Genomic DNA, 15972 nt, shown 5'->3' on the forward strand with positions numbered 1-15972 from the left:
GTGTTTTGACATGGAAAGTTTGATGAGAAAACCCTTCTTGAAATTCCTGGAGCATCCTGAAATTCCCTTCACTCCCTTTTCCAGTTCTGGAGAGCCAGGCCTGTTGTGTGGTTCCTGGAGTGTTGTCCTGAAACAACAGGAGGTCGGGGACACACAGGTCAGGTCCTGTGGGACAAGGAGCTGTTATTTATGGAAGGAATTTTTTCCTGAATGTGAGAGAGAGGTGCATTCTGCTCTCCATTGGAGTTTGAAATCCTAAAATCCAGCCAAGAGTCATCACATAAACTCGTGCTGAAGAACCTGACCTAGTTGGAATAATTGGAGGTAATTGTCAGCTCTTTCCAGATGACAAAACCCTTAATCACCAGCAGATGCTCAGCCAGCCTCACAAAAAAGGCTTGAAACCCGGGGTGAATGGGGAGGAATTGCTGTCCCAGAGGCACCAGCTTTCAGGAATGGGCAGGAATCTTCCTTAGGGGTTTTTCCAATACATGCTCAGACTGGGGCAGTGGTTTGTGCTCAAGGCCTGGGAATCTCTGCAGAAACCTGGAATTGTGCCACGAGCACACAGCTGAGTGACACTGGAATATCCGGGAACAATCGGAGATGGAGCAACTCTGAAATGAGGAGCTGCAAGGTCGGGCTGCTCCATGGGTTCCTGTCCCAGATCCTTGGATCCAGACTCTCAGATCCCTGAGGTAGCCTGGGGTTTCCTAAAGCTTGGGATGAGTTGGATGTGAGGTGGTTGCACTCCCACAAAGCTGCAGGAGTTGCCTTGGGTTTCACCTGGGAGTTTCCTGCAAGTCAGAGGAGATGGGATCTGATGGGGCAGAGGATGCTGATGGAAGACAGGGATACCTGGCACTGCTTGGAATATCCCAGTCCCAGCTGAGCTCCTGGGGGTGTGGAGACACTGCACAAGTAGAAATGGTCCTTCTAGAAAGATCTGTCCCCACCAGACAATTAACCTGGATTGCTAATTAGCCACGGAATTGTAGAACCATGGGATGTCCTGAGCTGGGAGGGATCCACAAGGATCAGAGTCCAGCTCCTGGCCCTGCACAGACACCCCAACAATCCCACCCTGTGCCTCAGGCATTGTCCAAACGCTCCTGGAGCTCTGGCAGCCTGAATGTGACCATTCCCTGGCCAGAGCAGTTGCAAATTCCAGGAACCAGGGTTTGCAGAGGTGTTTTTCCTTGTACAATGAGATGGCAAAAGCATAGGAAATCTGGGAACCCCTGGAGGTGGTCAGAGCAAGGAGCTGCCCTTGTGCCCAGGCAGAGGCTGTGACAGCTGGGCTTTAATTACCCAGTGCTGTAATGAGGCTTTGGGAGGCTCTGGAGTGGCTCTCAGCACATTTGGTGTTTTACAGCCACGGGGATTCATCCCTTCCCGTACAGCCTCCTGCAGTGGGACCAATAACCAGGGATCCTGCCTGGAAACCAACTGCTCCCCCGGGAGTGTCTGGGACAAGGCTCATTGAGGCTCTTTGAAGTGGGCAGTAATGTGGAAACAGTGACAGCAGCACAGTTCCCATCAACCAGGGGTCTCCCATGGGGGCAGGGGCTCTGCAGCCCAAAAAGGGGGGGAAAGGAACCACCACACCTTTGGGAAGAGCTCGCTGTGCCCAGCATGGGTGTGCAGGGCTGGGCTGTGCTCCATTCCTGGGATGGAGCTGCTGGCCCAGGCGATGGAGCTGCTGGCCCAGGGGAGGCTGGGATGGACTTGGTGGTCCAAGGGAGGCTGGGATGAAGTTTGAGGCCCAGGGGAGGCTGGGATGAAGCTGCTGGCCCAGGGGATGGAGCTGCTGGCCCAGGGGATGGAGCTGCTGGCCCAGGGGAGGCTGGGATGAAGTTTGAGGCCCAGGGGAGGCTGGGATGGAGCTGCTGGTCCAAGGGAGGCTGGCTGGAGGCCGTGACCTCCTGTTGGAGCACTCCAGACCGACAGAACTCAGCAGCTGCATGAACTGGTTGTGGCCTCAAGCAAAGGCCATTCCTCCACTGCTGGCTCCTGCCAGATGGTCCCAGCCCAGGCTCAGGGCCTCACGTCCCCTCTCAGCTCTGCTTTTCATGCGTCTCTCCCCAAAAAAAGGCCTGGGCCGGTGCCAGGCTGCAGCAAACCCTTCGGAGCAGTCCCCCAGCTCTGGCAGGTCACCGGCGCTGGAACCAACCCCACGTCCTGCCTCTGCAGCCCAGACATCCTCCTCGGCTCTCCCTGCCAGCTCTGGAATGAGAAATGGCTCTGCTCTTGTGTCTGCTTCCATTCGAATCCCTCTAGGAAAGGGCTCGTGTTCTCCAGCTCCGTGCTGCTGAAATTAGCGCTGGCATCCTGCAGGATTCCAGCCTCGCCTCGCGCCTCCAGAGCGGGAAGAGCTGCCGAGACTGCGGAGACAAGTTGGATGTGAGAGCCAAGTGTCCAAAAGAACACGTTCAGGAACAACACAGTGAGCAGGAGGTGCTCCAGCACGGCAGGGAAATCATCCTGCTGAGGATAAAACTCCCCAGAAAAAGTGTTCTTGGGCAGCCAGGAAGGGTTAAACCATGGCAAGAGGTTTGGGACAGCTGCAGGATGCTGGAGTGGGCACTGGGATTGGAACCAGGATGATGGTTTTAGATCACTCACAAAGCTTTCTAATTACACTTTTTTTGGGGGAAAAAAAGAAAAAAATGGTGTGTTTGATTCTGTAAGTGCTGAACATTCCACAATTGCTGTGTTTAATAAATACAGCGGGGGCTCCTAGGAGACTGAATGGGGCTGAATGAATGAAGTATGTGAGACATCTGAAACCTATTAGTTGGAGCAAACTGGTGGAGAGGCAGGAATTCTTCTCTTTTTAAAAATATTTATACATTTTCCTTTCATGTCAGGCCAACATCTTATTTGGGGTTATGTTCCAGTGGAAGGAAAGGTGTGTCGGGGGGAAATGCAGGGGGAGGGGAGGGGCAGATTTGGGTCAGGCCCAAAAGGAGCCGAAGGGCTGGGTGGCTTTAGGGCCATATTTTCCTTTTGGAATGGAAGCCAGCACATTGATCCATCAGGGGACTTTGCCCCGGCCTCGATGGGGATGGGTGGTTTGGGATTTGGTTCATTTTGAGGTGTTTTGGGGAGTTTGTCCCACCTGAAGCCCCTTGCTTGAGACACCAGAACCCTCCAGCCCTCTCCAAATGAGGTTTGTGGAGCCATGGGTCTGGTTTCACCTGCTTTGGATATTTAGGCTGAATTAGAGCACACATCCACTGTCTTCCTCACCCCATGGACAGCTCCAGGAGATCCCACCAGTGTCCAGCAGCAGTGGGAAATAGAAGTTTTAGGAAACTGGGAATTTGCAAATGGCTCCCATTATCCTTCTAATCTCCCCAGCCCGATTCAATCAGAGGATATCTCCCCACTCCATAGGAAACAGATGTTCCTCTTGCAGCAGGGACATGCAGGAGGCATCCTGAAATTTGTTTAATTTAGAGTCTCCTGGAGATGGGATTTTTTGGGGGTTTGCAACCTCCGATGTCCGAGCTTGGATCTGGCTGAATTTGGAGTGGTGCCAGTCAGGAATTTCTGTGGAGTTTCTTTCCATCATTAGTGAAGAGAAACTCAACATCCCTGAGCTGAGAGCTTGGAAAATAACTTTGGAGTGGTTTTTGATGGCATCTCTCAGTCAGTTTAGAGGTGAAAAAACGACTGGGACATGGGATGAGGCTGGGTCTCATTTTGTGACGGAGCAGTGGAACCCATTCCAAGAGTCCATGAATGGATTTAACTCCTCCTGGAGCTGTAGGGAATGAGGCACTCGGGAAACATCCTTTTCCTTCCCTCTGACTGCACTTTCTCTGTGGCATCTGTTCCCCATCAGTGGGAGGATCTCGGTGGATTTCAGTCTCGTCAGTTTTGTCCACCTGTAACTCTTGGGTTTTCACACCTCTCCTTTTTGTTTCTTTTCTTCTTTTCTGCCAGGTTCAAACAAAATCCTGGTTTTGCTGAAGACACTGGGGGAAGTTGCTCAGAGAAGCTGTGGCTGCCCCATCTCTGGAAGTGTCCAGGGCTGGATAGGGCTTGGAACAACCTGGGAGAGAGGGGAAGGTGTCCCTGCCCATGGTAGGGGCTAGAGTGGGATCATCTTTAATGCCTTTCCAACCCAAACCATTCTGGGATTCTAAATGTCAGTGCTATTTCTAAAATATCTCGATTTTCCTCTGCATTGGAGGTTCTCAGTGTGTGTCCATCTGTGCTTGTGTGGGTGGTGGTTGCATTTCAGAATTTCCAGGACTGTTATAGCTCTTATGTTTTTTTCCAAACAACTTCCTCCAGTGTGGGCTCTCCCTCCTGACGGATCCGGACCCCGCTTGGAAGAGCTCGCCATGGATGAGGGAAGCTGCATAAAGAAGCTGAGTTAAAGCCTCTCTCACTGGAGGTGAGTTAAGGATTCCTCCTCAGCAGAACCATGTAACAACAATGCAGGTTTGTTTCAGATATTGGATGCATTTTCCACCCTCCACGTGTTGATGATACCAGTGACAAACTGTGGAAAAAACTCCTGAAGTGTGAGCCAAGAACTCCCTCCATCAGCCTTTTGCTCAGGTGCACAATTTATCCCGATTTTTCCTGATTTATCCCAGCCTCAGCCTTGCTCAGGCACATTCTCAAGGCGTGTCTCCTCCGAGCCTCTTGGGAGCACCATTTCCACGTCTGTGTGGGCTGGCTGGACACGTCACCAGCCCTGTCCCTGCCCCGGGGTGTCTCAGGCCAGCAGTGGCTCCTGAGGGGAGAAGGGACCCGTGGAATGTGAGGAGGAGGAGGAGCTGGAGCCCAGAGGTTGGATGGGGCAGCCCAGGCAGGTGCTGAGCTGTTCCTGAATTAATCACATCCCTGGTTCGTTAAAGCAGCGTGGGGCAGTGCTCTGGGCTGGGAAAGGAGATGGACTGGGAGCATTCCCAGAGTCCTGTCTGGGGACAGAGGGACAGTGGCAGCAGGTGAAGGGCTGACTGCTGGGGGTGTTTGATAACATTCCCATCCTCCTGAGAAAGGCCCTGATCTCTTCCCTGTGGGAGCAGGGCCAGGACCCAGGGAACGCTGGAGCTGTGTCAGGGGTTGGGCTGGAGGTCAGGGAATGTTCACCCTGATGGGATGTTCCTGGCACTGGGCAGGACTTTCCCAGTGCTCCTGGGCTCCAAATTCCCCCATTTCCCTGCTGTCCTCAGAGTTTGTGTCCCCAGTAACATCCCCAGGGCCTGATCCCAGCCTCGGTAGCTGGCATGGATAATTTGCATCAGAGTAGTCCAAAAACTGCGATCAGCTTTGACCAGAAACAGAGCATCCTTGGGCTGTGAAAAACTGCTGCAAAAACAGCAAGTTCAGGCTCCCTGGCTGCTCAGTTTTGTCTGAACACAGAGGCTGAATACCATCAGAATAGTTTGTTTTATTTCCAACTTGCCTGAAACCAGAGATTCCTGGGAGGTTTCCAAGCCAGTCGCTGAACCCAACTGGATTTTGATTGCTCTATTGCCTGTGAACCTGAAATCTGGAGCTGCTCTGATCCCTGCAGCACTTTGGTTGTCCCAGCTCCCTCTCCCGGCGTCCCAGTGACCCTTTCACAATCTCTTTGTGTCAGGCTGTGGTTTGTATTTGTTGTATTTTTCACATTCCCCATTTATCACGGAACGGGTTGGGTTGGAAGGATCCTGGAGGATCATCCAGTGCCACCCCTGCCATGGGCAGGGACACCTCCCACTGTCCCAGGCTGCTCTAGCCTGGCCTTGGGCACTTCTAGGGATCCAGGGGCAGCCACAGCTGCTCTGGGAATTCCATCCCAGCCCGAAATTCCTTCCCAAGATCCCACCCACCCCTGCCTGCTGTTGCTGTGAAGCCATCACCCGTGTCCTGTCCCTCCATCCCTTGTCCCAAGTCCCTCTGTGCCTCTCCTGCTGGAAGAGCAGCAGGATTCCTGTGCTCAGTCCCAGGCACGGAGGGAGCAGAGCTGAGCCCGACTCCAGCACATCCAAAGGTGGGGAAGCAGCCAAGGCCCTGGAATCCATCCTGGGCTGGGAGCAGAGCAGAGCCTGAGCTCAGCGCCGGGGCAGCTCCGCACATGGAACGTGACGGCTTTGGAGAGCGGCACCTCTGCGCTCCAAAGTTCCAGGAATGTTCTAGGAAGTGGGCAGGAGCCTCCTGGTGTGGTGAGAGTGGGAGCAGCCCCGTTTCCCTGCTCTTTGGTCTCTCAGGATGCTGCTGTGGCACAGCAGCCCTCGGTGTCCCGGTGTTGTTTGGGGCTTGGAGCCCCCTGCCCCCCATTTCCCCCCAAGTGCTTCCCTCCCTTTATCCCCTTCCCTCTCATCCTACCAAACCTTTTCCCTGCAGCCAGCAGAAAATGGGATTTTCTGGTTAATAACAAAATAAACACAGCAGTGTCCAGCACGGGAGGGGAGAGGGAAGGGGGAGAGCCAGGGGCTGGGATGGACGAGGAGCACAGGGCTGTACATCCCAGAGAGCTGGAGGAGCTGCAGGACAGGAAAATCCTGAGGGAATCAGCAGAGCTGGGATGGGGCTGAGTCCTTTTCCAGCTCCTGCAGCCTTAGGATTGTTCCTTGTGGGATTTCTCTCCCTTTTCCCAGGCAGTGCTGAGCGTTTGGGGTTTGTTCCAGGGCTCTTTTTGTAGTGATGGGGAAAACATGAGCAGAGTCACTTCCCCACTCCTTGTAACAGGAATAAAACAGGATCAGAAAAAACAGCCTTTGGTGGGGGCCAGAGGTCTCACAGAAGCTGCCTCCGTGGAATGGCAGCGAGCAGAAATTTCCGAGGATTTTCCAGGTGCTTGGATGCTCTCCCTCTGTTAGTCCAGGTTCCACCCTCCCTCTGGGAAGGATTCAGACCCCGGGGTTGTGTTGATTTTGAGCCTGATTTGATTCCTTTCCCTGGGGAATGCACACACACAAAATGAATGGTTGGAAAAGTGGATCCAGTCTTTGCTGTGAGGGAGGAACTTGTGATCCCCTCCAAAGCCCTGGCAGTCCCAAAGCCCTGGGGTTGGATCTTGCTTGGATTTTCTTCTTCCTTCACTCATTCACTTCACCCAGCAGCTGGAATCCAGCACCCGGCTGTGAACCAGAAATGGAAAAAGGGATCCTCAGGAATCTCTAGGGTGGGACTGGATAATCCTTAAGGTCCTTCCCACCCAAACCATCCTGGGATCCTGGGATTTATGTCCCAAATGTGCCTTTATGCCCCACATCCCCTTCATCTGCCCCAGCCGGGCAAACTCCTTCCCTGCACCCCAAATCCCTCAGGAAAAACACCAAGAGAGAATGGAAGAATCCGACTGAGGGGCTGACATGAGTTAAGGAGCAAGATTAGATCAAGAATTTCCGAGCATCTGGGGCTTCTTGACCACCCCATCCCTGGCTGTCAGACCCTGAGCATTCCCAGAAGGAGTTAAGGGAGAGCTGGGTGGGAGCCAAGAGCTTTTGCCGGAAGCTTTATCTTCCCCCCAAAAAGAATCTGATGTCTGGAGCTCTGGACGAGGCATTGTCCTCATAAAACACAACAAGAACAACAAAACAAGCCCTGCTATTCCCAGCTCTGTAACAAGCCATAAAATGGGGGGTGGGGTGGGGGGGAAAGGCAAAAGAAAAAGAAAAAAAAGGCCCTGGAAATGTAAGAGTTTTATTAAACTGGAACCATGTGTTTCCCATAGTCCCGTCTCCATAAGCTGTGCACATCCCGTCCATGTTTATGTTCTCCTCGGGGGTGTGAGGGGGTTTTTTCCATGCCTGGGAATGATTAGGAGGGAGCCTGGATGAACTCATGTCTCCTGTGAGCAGCACCAGGAAACCTGCACACACCGGGAGGAGAGGCACCAATCCTGCGGGAGACTGGGAAGGGGGAAAGGCACTGGGAAAAAGGGAAAAGGAAAATTCCGGAGTGCAAAAAGAGGAGAAAGTTGTCCCACGTGGCTCATTGTAGGAAGTGTGGGTTGAGGATATTCCCTGGGTATTCCTGAGGGCCTGGAGTGATCCTGCCTCACCCAGGGAGGCTCAGAGAGGCCGCGTGTGATTTTAACAGTCCCCTCCTCATCTGGGGTCTGCAGCACCCACCAGGCATTCCTTAAATGAGGAGATTATCCTGGAAACGAGAGTGGAGCTCCCTGGAGACTTCCCAGGAAAGGAGAAGGGCCAGGTCTGGGATTTGCTCAGAGCCCTTGGCCAGCTTGGAGACATTTGGGCACAAGGAGTGGCCACAGCGTCCGTGGGGAGCTGGGTGGTGACGTTTGGATGCAGATTTGGGCAGGAATGCCCCGGGAAGAGGCTCAGAGGAGGAGTCTCGGGGGAAATGGGTAATGGGATATTTTTAGCTGGAATTGGCAGTGCTGTGGTTGTTGTTTCCACTTGGGTGAACAGCCCCGGGGAGGACTGGGAAGGACTGGGAATCATCCCCTGTCCAGTGAGCAGGTGTGGTGACACCTGCATGGTGACAGAGCTGCAGAGAAGGGACATTACATCATGGAGAGTGACCTCAGAGATCCCAGAGATTACAGAATTTCACCCATTTTTCCTGGTCCTGAGCCCATTCCCTCCCTCTGACCGGTGCCTCTCCTCCTGCAGGACACCCAGGACTGACCATCCACGATTTCCTGGGCAGCTGGTTGCAAATCCCAGGCTGGTTCAGGTTGGAAGTGCCCTCAAAGCTGCTCCCATTCCATGGGCAGGGACACCTTCCACTGACCAGGTGCTGTTAAAACTTCCCCCTTATTTCTCACATGGAATCCTTGGACTTGGCATCCAGCTGATGATATTTTTTTTCCCCAATGATAAAGGGTTTTTTTATATCCCCACATTCTCCTTCTCCAGTGATATCCATGCCTGGCAATCAAGTTTTCCCTCAAACTATTCCTTTAGTGATTAAGTGGCTCCCTCAGCTTTGCCAGCCCTGGGACCAGGGACTTTCTCCAGGCCTTTGATCCCTTTGGGAGCTGTTTTACAGCTGCTGGGCCTCAGCTCATTCCCTTTGATGGCCCTGTCCTTAACCCTGTGGAAAACCTCTCCAGTCTGGGGGCTGCAATGTTCCCAGCAGTGCCTGGACATTTTTTGCTGTTGTTCCAAGCCTGGCTGTGGACACTTCCAGGGATGGGGCAGCCCCAGCTTCTCTGGATTCCATTCCATCCTTACAGGGAACAATTCCTCCCCAGAGCCCCTCTGTCCGTGTGAAACCATTCCCTGTGTCCTGTCCCTCCAGGACAGTTCAGGAACAGCCCAGGGTGGATTCTCAGCCTGTGGGATTTGGTGGCCACTCTGTTCCTTCAGCCTTTTAATTCCTCCTCCTGGTGAACGCCTTGAACACATCCCAAAAATAAGGATTTGTGGGAGCAGAGCCAACAAACACCAGCACCTTTCCTGGCAGAATTCCTGCTCCCCCCAGAGCCCTGAGAGGCCAAACCACCTCCTGCTCCCTGGCAGCTGCCAGCCAGGAGTGGCCTTTTCCAGGGAAGGACTCCTGGAGCTGTTGGCACCCAGGGAAATCTGCTCCTGCTGCTGGGCAGAGGGAGCAGGAGAAAAAGGGTTTGCACCTCCAGGGAAGGCAGAGCTGAACTGCTCCCTCCAGTCTGTAAATATTCCAAGGAAACAGATTTTCTGCTGGCTCTGGGTTTGTTCCCTCATTACCCCGAGCTGGGAAAGGGACCCTGCAGGACGGACAGGGGACACTGGGGGTGTCCTGGCCAAGGGTGACATCACTGAGGGGCTGGCTCCAACTCTCACACGACTCTGACAGGCAGAGCCAAAGGATTCCAAAGGAAAATCTCCTTCCCCAGACCTTGGAATATTAATAATGCCTGCAAGGCAACAAAATAATGATGCAACTCCCCCGGGGACGTGGAAGGGTCTTTGCCAAGCAGCTCAGACACAAAGGCTCTGCTGTGTGAGCTTCCTGAGAGGAGGCTGCAGAGATCTCCTGGAATGACTGGAATCGTGGAATCCCAGACTCCCAGAGCGGTTTGGGTTGGAAGGATCCAACCCAACCCCTCCATCCTGGTGCAGGAAGTGGGCAGTGGATCCCAGGTTTTGCTGCACACAAATTTCTTCCCATCCCTTTTGGGTCTCGCTGTGTATTCCAGAATTTCCTTTCAAATGTGTCCTGGAGGTTTTGGATTCTTCCTAGACCAGTCACACCAGCACTCATCCAGACCCTCAGGTTTGGGATAAACTGATAAAAACTGATAAAAACCTCTGGAAGCAGGAATCCTCCAGTCCTCCATGGCCTGCTCAGGAGAAGTGAGGCCCTGGCCCACCTGGGGCAGGAGGGGAGTTTGGGACCTGGATGTCACCCACGAGGTGATGTTTGCAGGGCAGGACAGCTGTCCTTGGGCTCATTTGGGGGAAATTTGTTCCCCTCTTCCTTTGAGAGGCAGAGTGGGGCTCTGCTCCAGCATTTGGGATGTCCCAGGGAGGCCACGGGGCTGGGTTTGCTGCTGGGGAGCAAAATCCAGTGTTTTTGTGGCCCTGGGCTGCAGCTGTGCCATGGCCAAGCTGCTGCACACAGGCTGAGCTGGGGCAGCTCCAGCCTTGCCTGGGTGGTCTGGCAGCTCTGGAGCTCCAGACTCTCCTTGTGCAGCCCCTTCCAGGGGAGAATCCGGGGCAGGGAGGGAGGGGAGGGATGTCCAAGCAGGAGGAGAGCTGAGAGGGTTTGCATTTACCAGCTGATGCTGCACGAGAAGCAAATCCAACCCTCTGGATGTCCTTGGGGCAGCAGCAAATCCACACTGGGAGGAGAGTTACAGGGGATCCACCCACCCCAATGCTCAGCCTGGCTGGTGAGCCATGGAATCACAGAATATTCCAGGCTGGAAGGGACCCCCAAGGACCACTGAGCCCAACCCTGGATCAAATGGCCCCTTTAGCCTGGAATTCTGGGGTGGTTTGGGTTCCAGGGAACCTCAGAGCTCATCCAGTGCAATCCCTGTCGTGGGACGCCTTCACCTCCGTGTGACCACGATGGGCAGGGGCATGGACCCCCTCTCCTGTGAGGAAAAATGGGAATCAGGCTGATCCAGGCCTCAGGAACCCTGACAGGACACAGATTTCCCTTTAATCACCCCCTGTCAGCAGCTCCTCAGCCTTTGCTCGCAGCTGTTCTCCCATCCTGCTGAAGTCCCAGCAGATTTTCCGTGCAGGATCCAGCACCTCTGGTCTCTCTGTTTCCATGTTCCTCTTCCTGCCCGAATTCCTGAGCTGTGAACCCAAAGGAAGGGCTCTCCCCACCCCAAACAAGGTGCATATTTTGGTATTTTTCTCCAATATTTTTCCTTTCTTTTCCCATTTTTGCTTCACCACAGGGTCCTGCTCAGCTGAGGGCGATGGGGAGAGACCCATGAGAACCCTGCAGTGCCATCCTTGCCCTCTGCCCCCCTCCTGGACCTCTCCAGTCCCTGTGGATTCATTCCTTTGCTGCTCCTTGTGCCAGCTGATGCTCTGGGCAGGGATTGGGCACCACATTCCAGGGCATGGACGTGGCTTTTCCTCCTCTGTTGGCACTGGGAGACAAAAGAAGGATCTTTTCCATGAGGAATGGCTCCAACCTGTGCCTGCTCATGCCTTGGATGTGCTTGGAAAGCGAGTGCAGAGCTCTGCCCCATCCTCACCTTCAGGAGAATCCAGTGTGGGTTCCCCCTCCCAGGGTTTCTCCAAGGGATACCAATGTTCCAGCTTTCCCTGAAATTGCCCTCTTGTTTTCCCTTGCAATCAGCTCACGTGGAATTCTCACCTGCCACGGGGGGAGGGTGCTTGTGTGGTCACTTGTCCTAAAGAAAATCCCAGCTCCTCTATCTGAAAGTGGTTTTATTTTTGTTTTTAGGCTCTGCCGTGGCAGATCCAGGCAGTGAGTGGCTGGAAATGCTGCCCACGGCCCCGAGCAGGAGTTCCTGGGATCTGGGGAGCTGGGCCAGGGCTCTCCATCTGCTCCAGCCCTGCTGCCAAGCTCAACTCCTGTGCTGCAGATCGCACAGAGGGGAGAAAAGAGCCACGAAAAACCCTTGGAAAACGGGAAACTCGGAATGCAGCCGAGGGCAAAGGGAGTGAGGTGGGGCTGGAGCAGACAGATGTGGTGGGGAGAGTCACATCTGCCTGGGGAGCTGGTGGGGACACTCCAGACCCCAGGAACGAGGGCTGGACGTGCCTCCAGCCCACCTGAGGGCAACAAGAAAGGTGTCTGTATCCCTGCTTGGAATTTCACAGGAAATGGAGGGATCACCTTACTCCTGGCAGGAGAAAGAGGCAATTTTCCTTCTAAATCAGGCAGCTCCCGTGTCAAAAGTTCCACAGCGAAATCCCACTGCACTCAGAGCAGGGCTTTTTATGAATAAAATCTTAATAAATGTCCAGGGCTTGATTTTTCGCAGCAGCCTGGCCTGGCTTTGATCTCCCCTTGCCTGGGCTCAGCCCCTGCCAAGCCAAAGAGGGAAAAAGTCCCTTTCCCCGGGTTTGAAGCAAAGGGTGTTTTTCTAAAGCTCTTGGCTGTGGAGCCGCGTGTGATACATCATCCCTCGGCCCCATCCCTCCTCTCCCAAATCCAGAGCACACACTGAAACAATTTCCCTGTGGTTTCCCTCCTTGGTGGAGTCGAATTCCTAGAAAACAAAAGGAATGTTGCAAGCCTGGTCACAAGCTCGGAGGCTGGAAATGTTACCCCGGGCGGGGCTGATCCCCCCGGCGGTGGCACCTCGGTGCCAGCCCCGCACCCCGGGAATCCCTCATTCCTCCCACCGGTGGGTCAAATTCAGGAGCTTCTCCAGCCCTGGGAATGGCAGGAGGCTGTGAGGATTTAGGGAATTCTGCTGGCTCTTTGCCCCAGCCCTGAGGTCTGACCTGGTCCTGTCCAAAGCCAAACTCTTGGGATGGGCACAGACTCATCCCAGTGAATCCCCAGGGAAGGCAGGGGCAGGAATTCCTCCCTGGGAGGGGCTGGGATGGATTCCCAGAAAAGTTGTGGCTGCCACAGGGATCCCTTGGGATGGGTTTTTGTGTTTGGGATTTTTTTTTTTTGGTACATTTTTAGGGCATCTGGACAAGGTGCAGGAGCAGATTTGTGTGGATCATCCCAGGAGGTGCCAGGTATTCCCTGCTGCCAGGAGATGGGATAATTCCCATCCTTGGGATCACCTGGGCTCATCCTCTGAATCCTCAGGAGCCCTGGTGTCCACACAGGGCCTTTTAAATGTGTTTTTGGCAGAGGTCACTGGACTGAGCCAAAGGTGAGGCAGGAAGGTGATTACTGATCATAATCAATAATCAATCAGGCTGATCATTGATTTAATGTCAGGGAGAGGAGAAACCAGCCTGATTTGGGGCCAAAGCCCTGCTGGTGGTGTGTGGGGCTGGGAAGCCAGGGAAGGAGTTAATGCTGTGGAACAGTTTCCCTGAGGAGAGCTTTGTCTGGGCTGGTTCCTGAGCGCTCTCAGTGCCTCTGTGCTGCCACTTTTGATCTCCAATTCCTTCTGAAATTCCAGGGGGAGGCTCTGGAAATCCCGAGCAGTGCAGGTCCAGCGTGTCCTCATCCCCGTGCCCCCCTCAGCCCCTTTTAGCCCCTTCCCATGAATAAATCCCTCCCTGCCCTGCTCTCTGAGCAGAGTGACCAGGACACAGCAGCAGCGTCCACCCCACATGCCCTGACCCCAGCTCCCTGCAAGGACTGCAGCACAAGAGCTGGATTTGCTTTTTGCTTTTTTCCCCCTGATTTTTCCTGAGATGACATCACGGTTCAGAGCTGTTGCTGCCCTGACAGCACTTGTGTCACCCTGGCAGAAGTGACACGGGCTAATTTTAGCCCAGGCAGGTTTTAGGTGACACTTTTAATCAAGGCAGGAATGGAAAAGTTCAAGGGGCTCTCAGGCAGCTCGGTGGGGGTTCCTGACAGGCCCTGATGGGGCTGAACCAGCTCGGCTTTGATGCAGAAATGAAGGGAAGAGGTGAAGGAATCAGGGCTGACACCCAAATTCCCAGCTCTCCTCAGACCTGGGAGATCAAAGAATCCTGGAATGATTTGGGTTGGAAGGGAACTTAAATCTCATCTCACCCCTCCCCTTCCATGGCACGCACTCCTCCCTCTGTGCCAGGGGGCTCCAGCCTGGCCTTGGGCATTCCAGGGATCCAGGGCAGCCACAGCTGCTCTGGGAATTCCATCCCAGCCTCTCCCACCATCACAGGGAGGAATTCCTTCCCAATATCCCACCTAAACCCCCTCTCTGCCCGTGGAAAACCATTCCCTGTGCCCTCCATCCCTTGCCCAAAGTCCTCTCCGTGTTTCTTGTGGCTCCTTCAGGCACTGAAAATCCACAGCTGGGGCACCCCGAGCTCCACTTCTCCAGCTGGACAATCCCAGTTCCTGATTTCCCAGTTCCTGATTCCCAATTCCTGATATCCCAATTCCTGATTCCCAATTCCTGATATCCCAGTTCCTGAATTCCCAGTTCCTGATTTCCCAATTCCTGATATCCCAATTTCCAATTTCCCAGTTCCTGATATCCCAATTCCTGAATTCCCAGTTCCTGATTTCCCAATTCCTGATATCCCAATTTCCAATTTCCCAGTTCCTGATATCCCAATTCCTGATTTCCCAATTCCTGATATCCCAATTCCTGATTTCCCAGTTCCTGAATTCCCAATTCCCAATATCCCAGTTCCCAGTATCCCAATTCCCAATATCCCAATTTCCAATATCCCAGTTCCCAATATCCCAATTCCCAATATCCCAGTTCCCAGTATCCCAATTCCCAATATCCCAGTTCCCAATATCCCAATTCCCAATATCCCAGTTCCCAGTATCCCAATTCCCAATATCCCAGTTCCCAATATCCCAGTTCCCAATATCCCAGTTCCCAGTATCCCAATTCCTGGTCTCCTTTCCTCCCAGAGAAAGTGCCATGAGCTTGCTGAGCATGAAAATGTGAACGTTGAATTTAACAACTTTTAAAGCAGCTTTCAGCCCCCTCCCCTGGGCATTTCCATGATTCCAAATGCATTAATGAATGAGGATCTCTTCCCATTTTCCCACAGGATTTTCCCACCTGGAGCTCCCCAAAATGAGGAGATTGGATCTTTTTCTCTGCCCTCCCTTGCATTGTTTATTGCTCAATGTTCCACCTGCTTGCACAGGAGACGTGGCAAAAATCCCTGAATCCAAACTGGGAAAACTCCTAAATCCGTTCTGGGTTTGCTAAATGGTTTGGACAGATAATGAATCATCTGCAAATATTTGATTTCATTAGTGGTAAAGTTATAGGCTGTGCTTTTTCCTGTTCTGAACAACGTTTTAGAAGCTTGAATAAATACAATAATTGAAAATTAATTAAAAAGCCCTTTGAAACCAAATGTGTGTTATCTCAAATAAAATTCTATGTTCAGGTCAGACTAAAACATTCATCAAATCACATAAATCACCCCCAAACGCCTCCTCCTTTCTCTTCACTTCTCACTCTGCTCAGGGCAGCAGAAAACTCAATTGCTCTGCAGGTTCTGCTCCAAGCAGGTCATTAATAACAGTAATAATTAATTACAGGCATTCTTCTGCTGTGCTTCCCTCAGCAGGAGGTGAAATCCTGCCGGGGCCGTTGGTGACAGCCCCTGGAGCTGGGCCTCTGCTGGGTTTAGGGCCTCCCTCCTCCAGGGGGAGGAAAATCCCACCTGGGTCTTTCCTGGCTCTTTTTCCCCATGGGATGTGCCCGTCCTGCCCTTCCCAGGCTGGCAAAGCCCAGGTGGATTTAGACAGGAATGGGGGCAGGAATGGGAATGGGAATGGGAATGGGAATGGGAATGGGAATGGGAATGGGAATGGGAATGGGAATGGGAATGGGATGGAATGGGAATGGGAATGGGGATGGGGATGGGATGGGAATGGGGATGGGAATGGGAATGGGGATGGGAATGGGAATGGGAATGGGAATGGGAATGGGAATGGGAATGGGATGGGAATGGGATGGGAATGGGAATGGGATGG

This window comes from Haemorhous mexicanus, chromosome 29 (genome assembly GCF_027477595.1).
Source record: "Haemorhous mexicanus isolate bHaeMex1 chromosome 29, bHaeMex1.pri, whole genome shotgun sequence".
NCBI classification, from domain to species: domain Eukaryota; kingdom Metazoa; phylum Chordata; class Aves; order Passeriformes; family Fringillidae; genus Haemorhous; species Haemorhous mexicanus.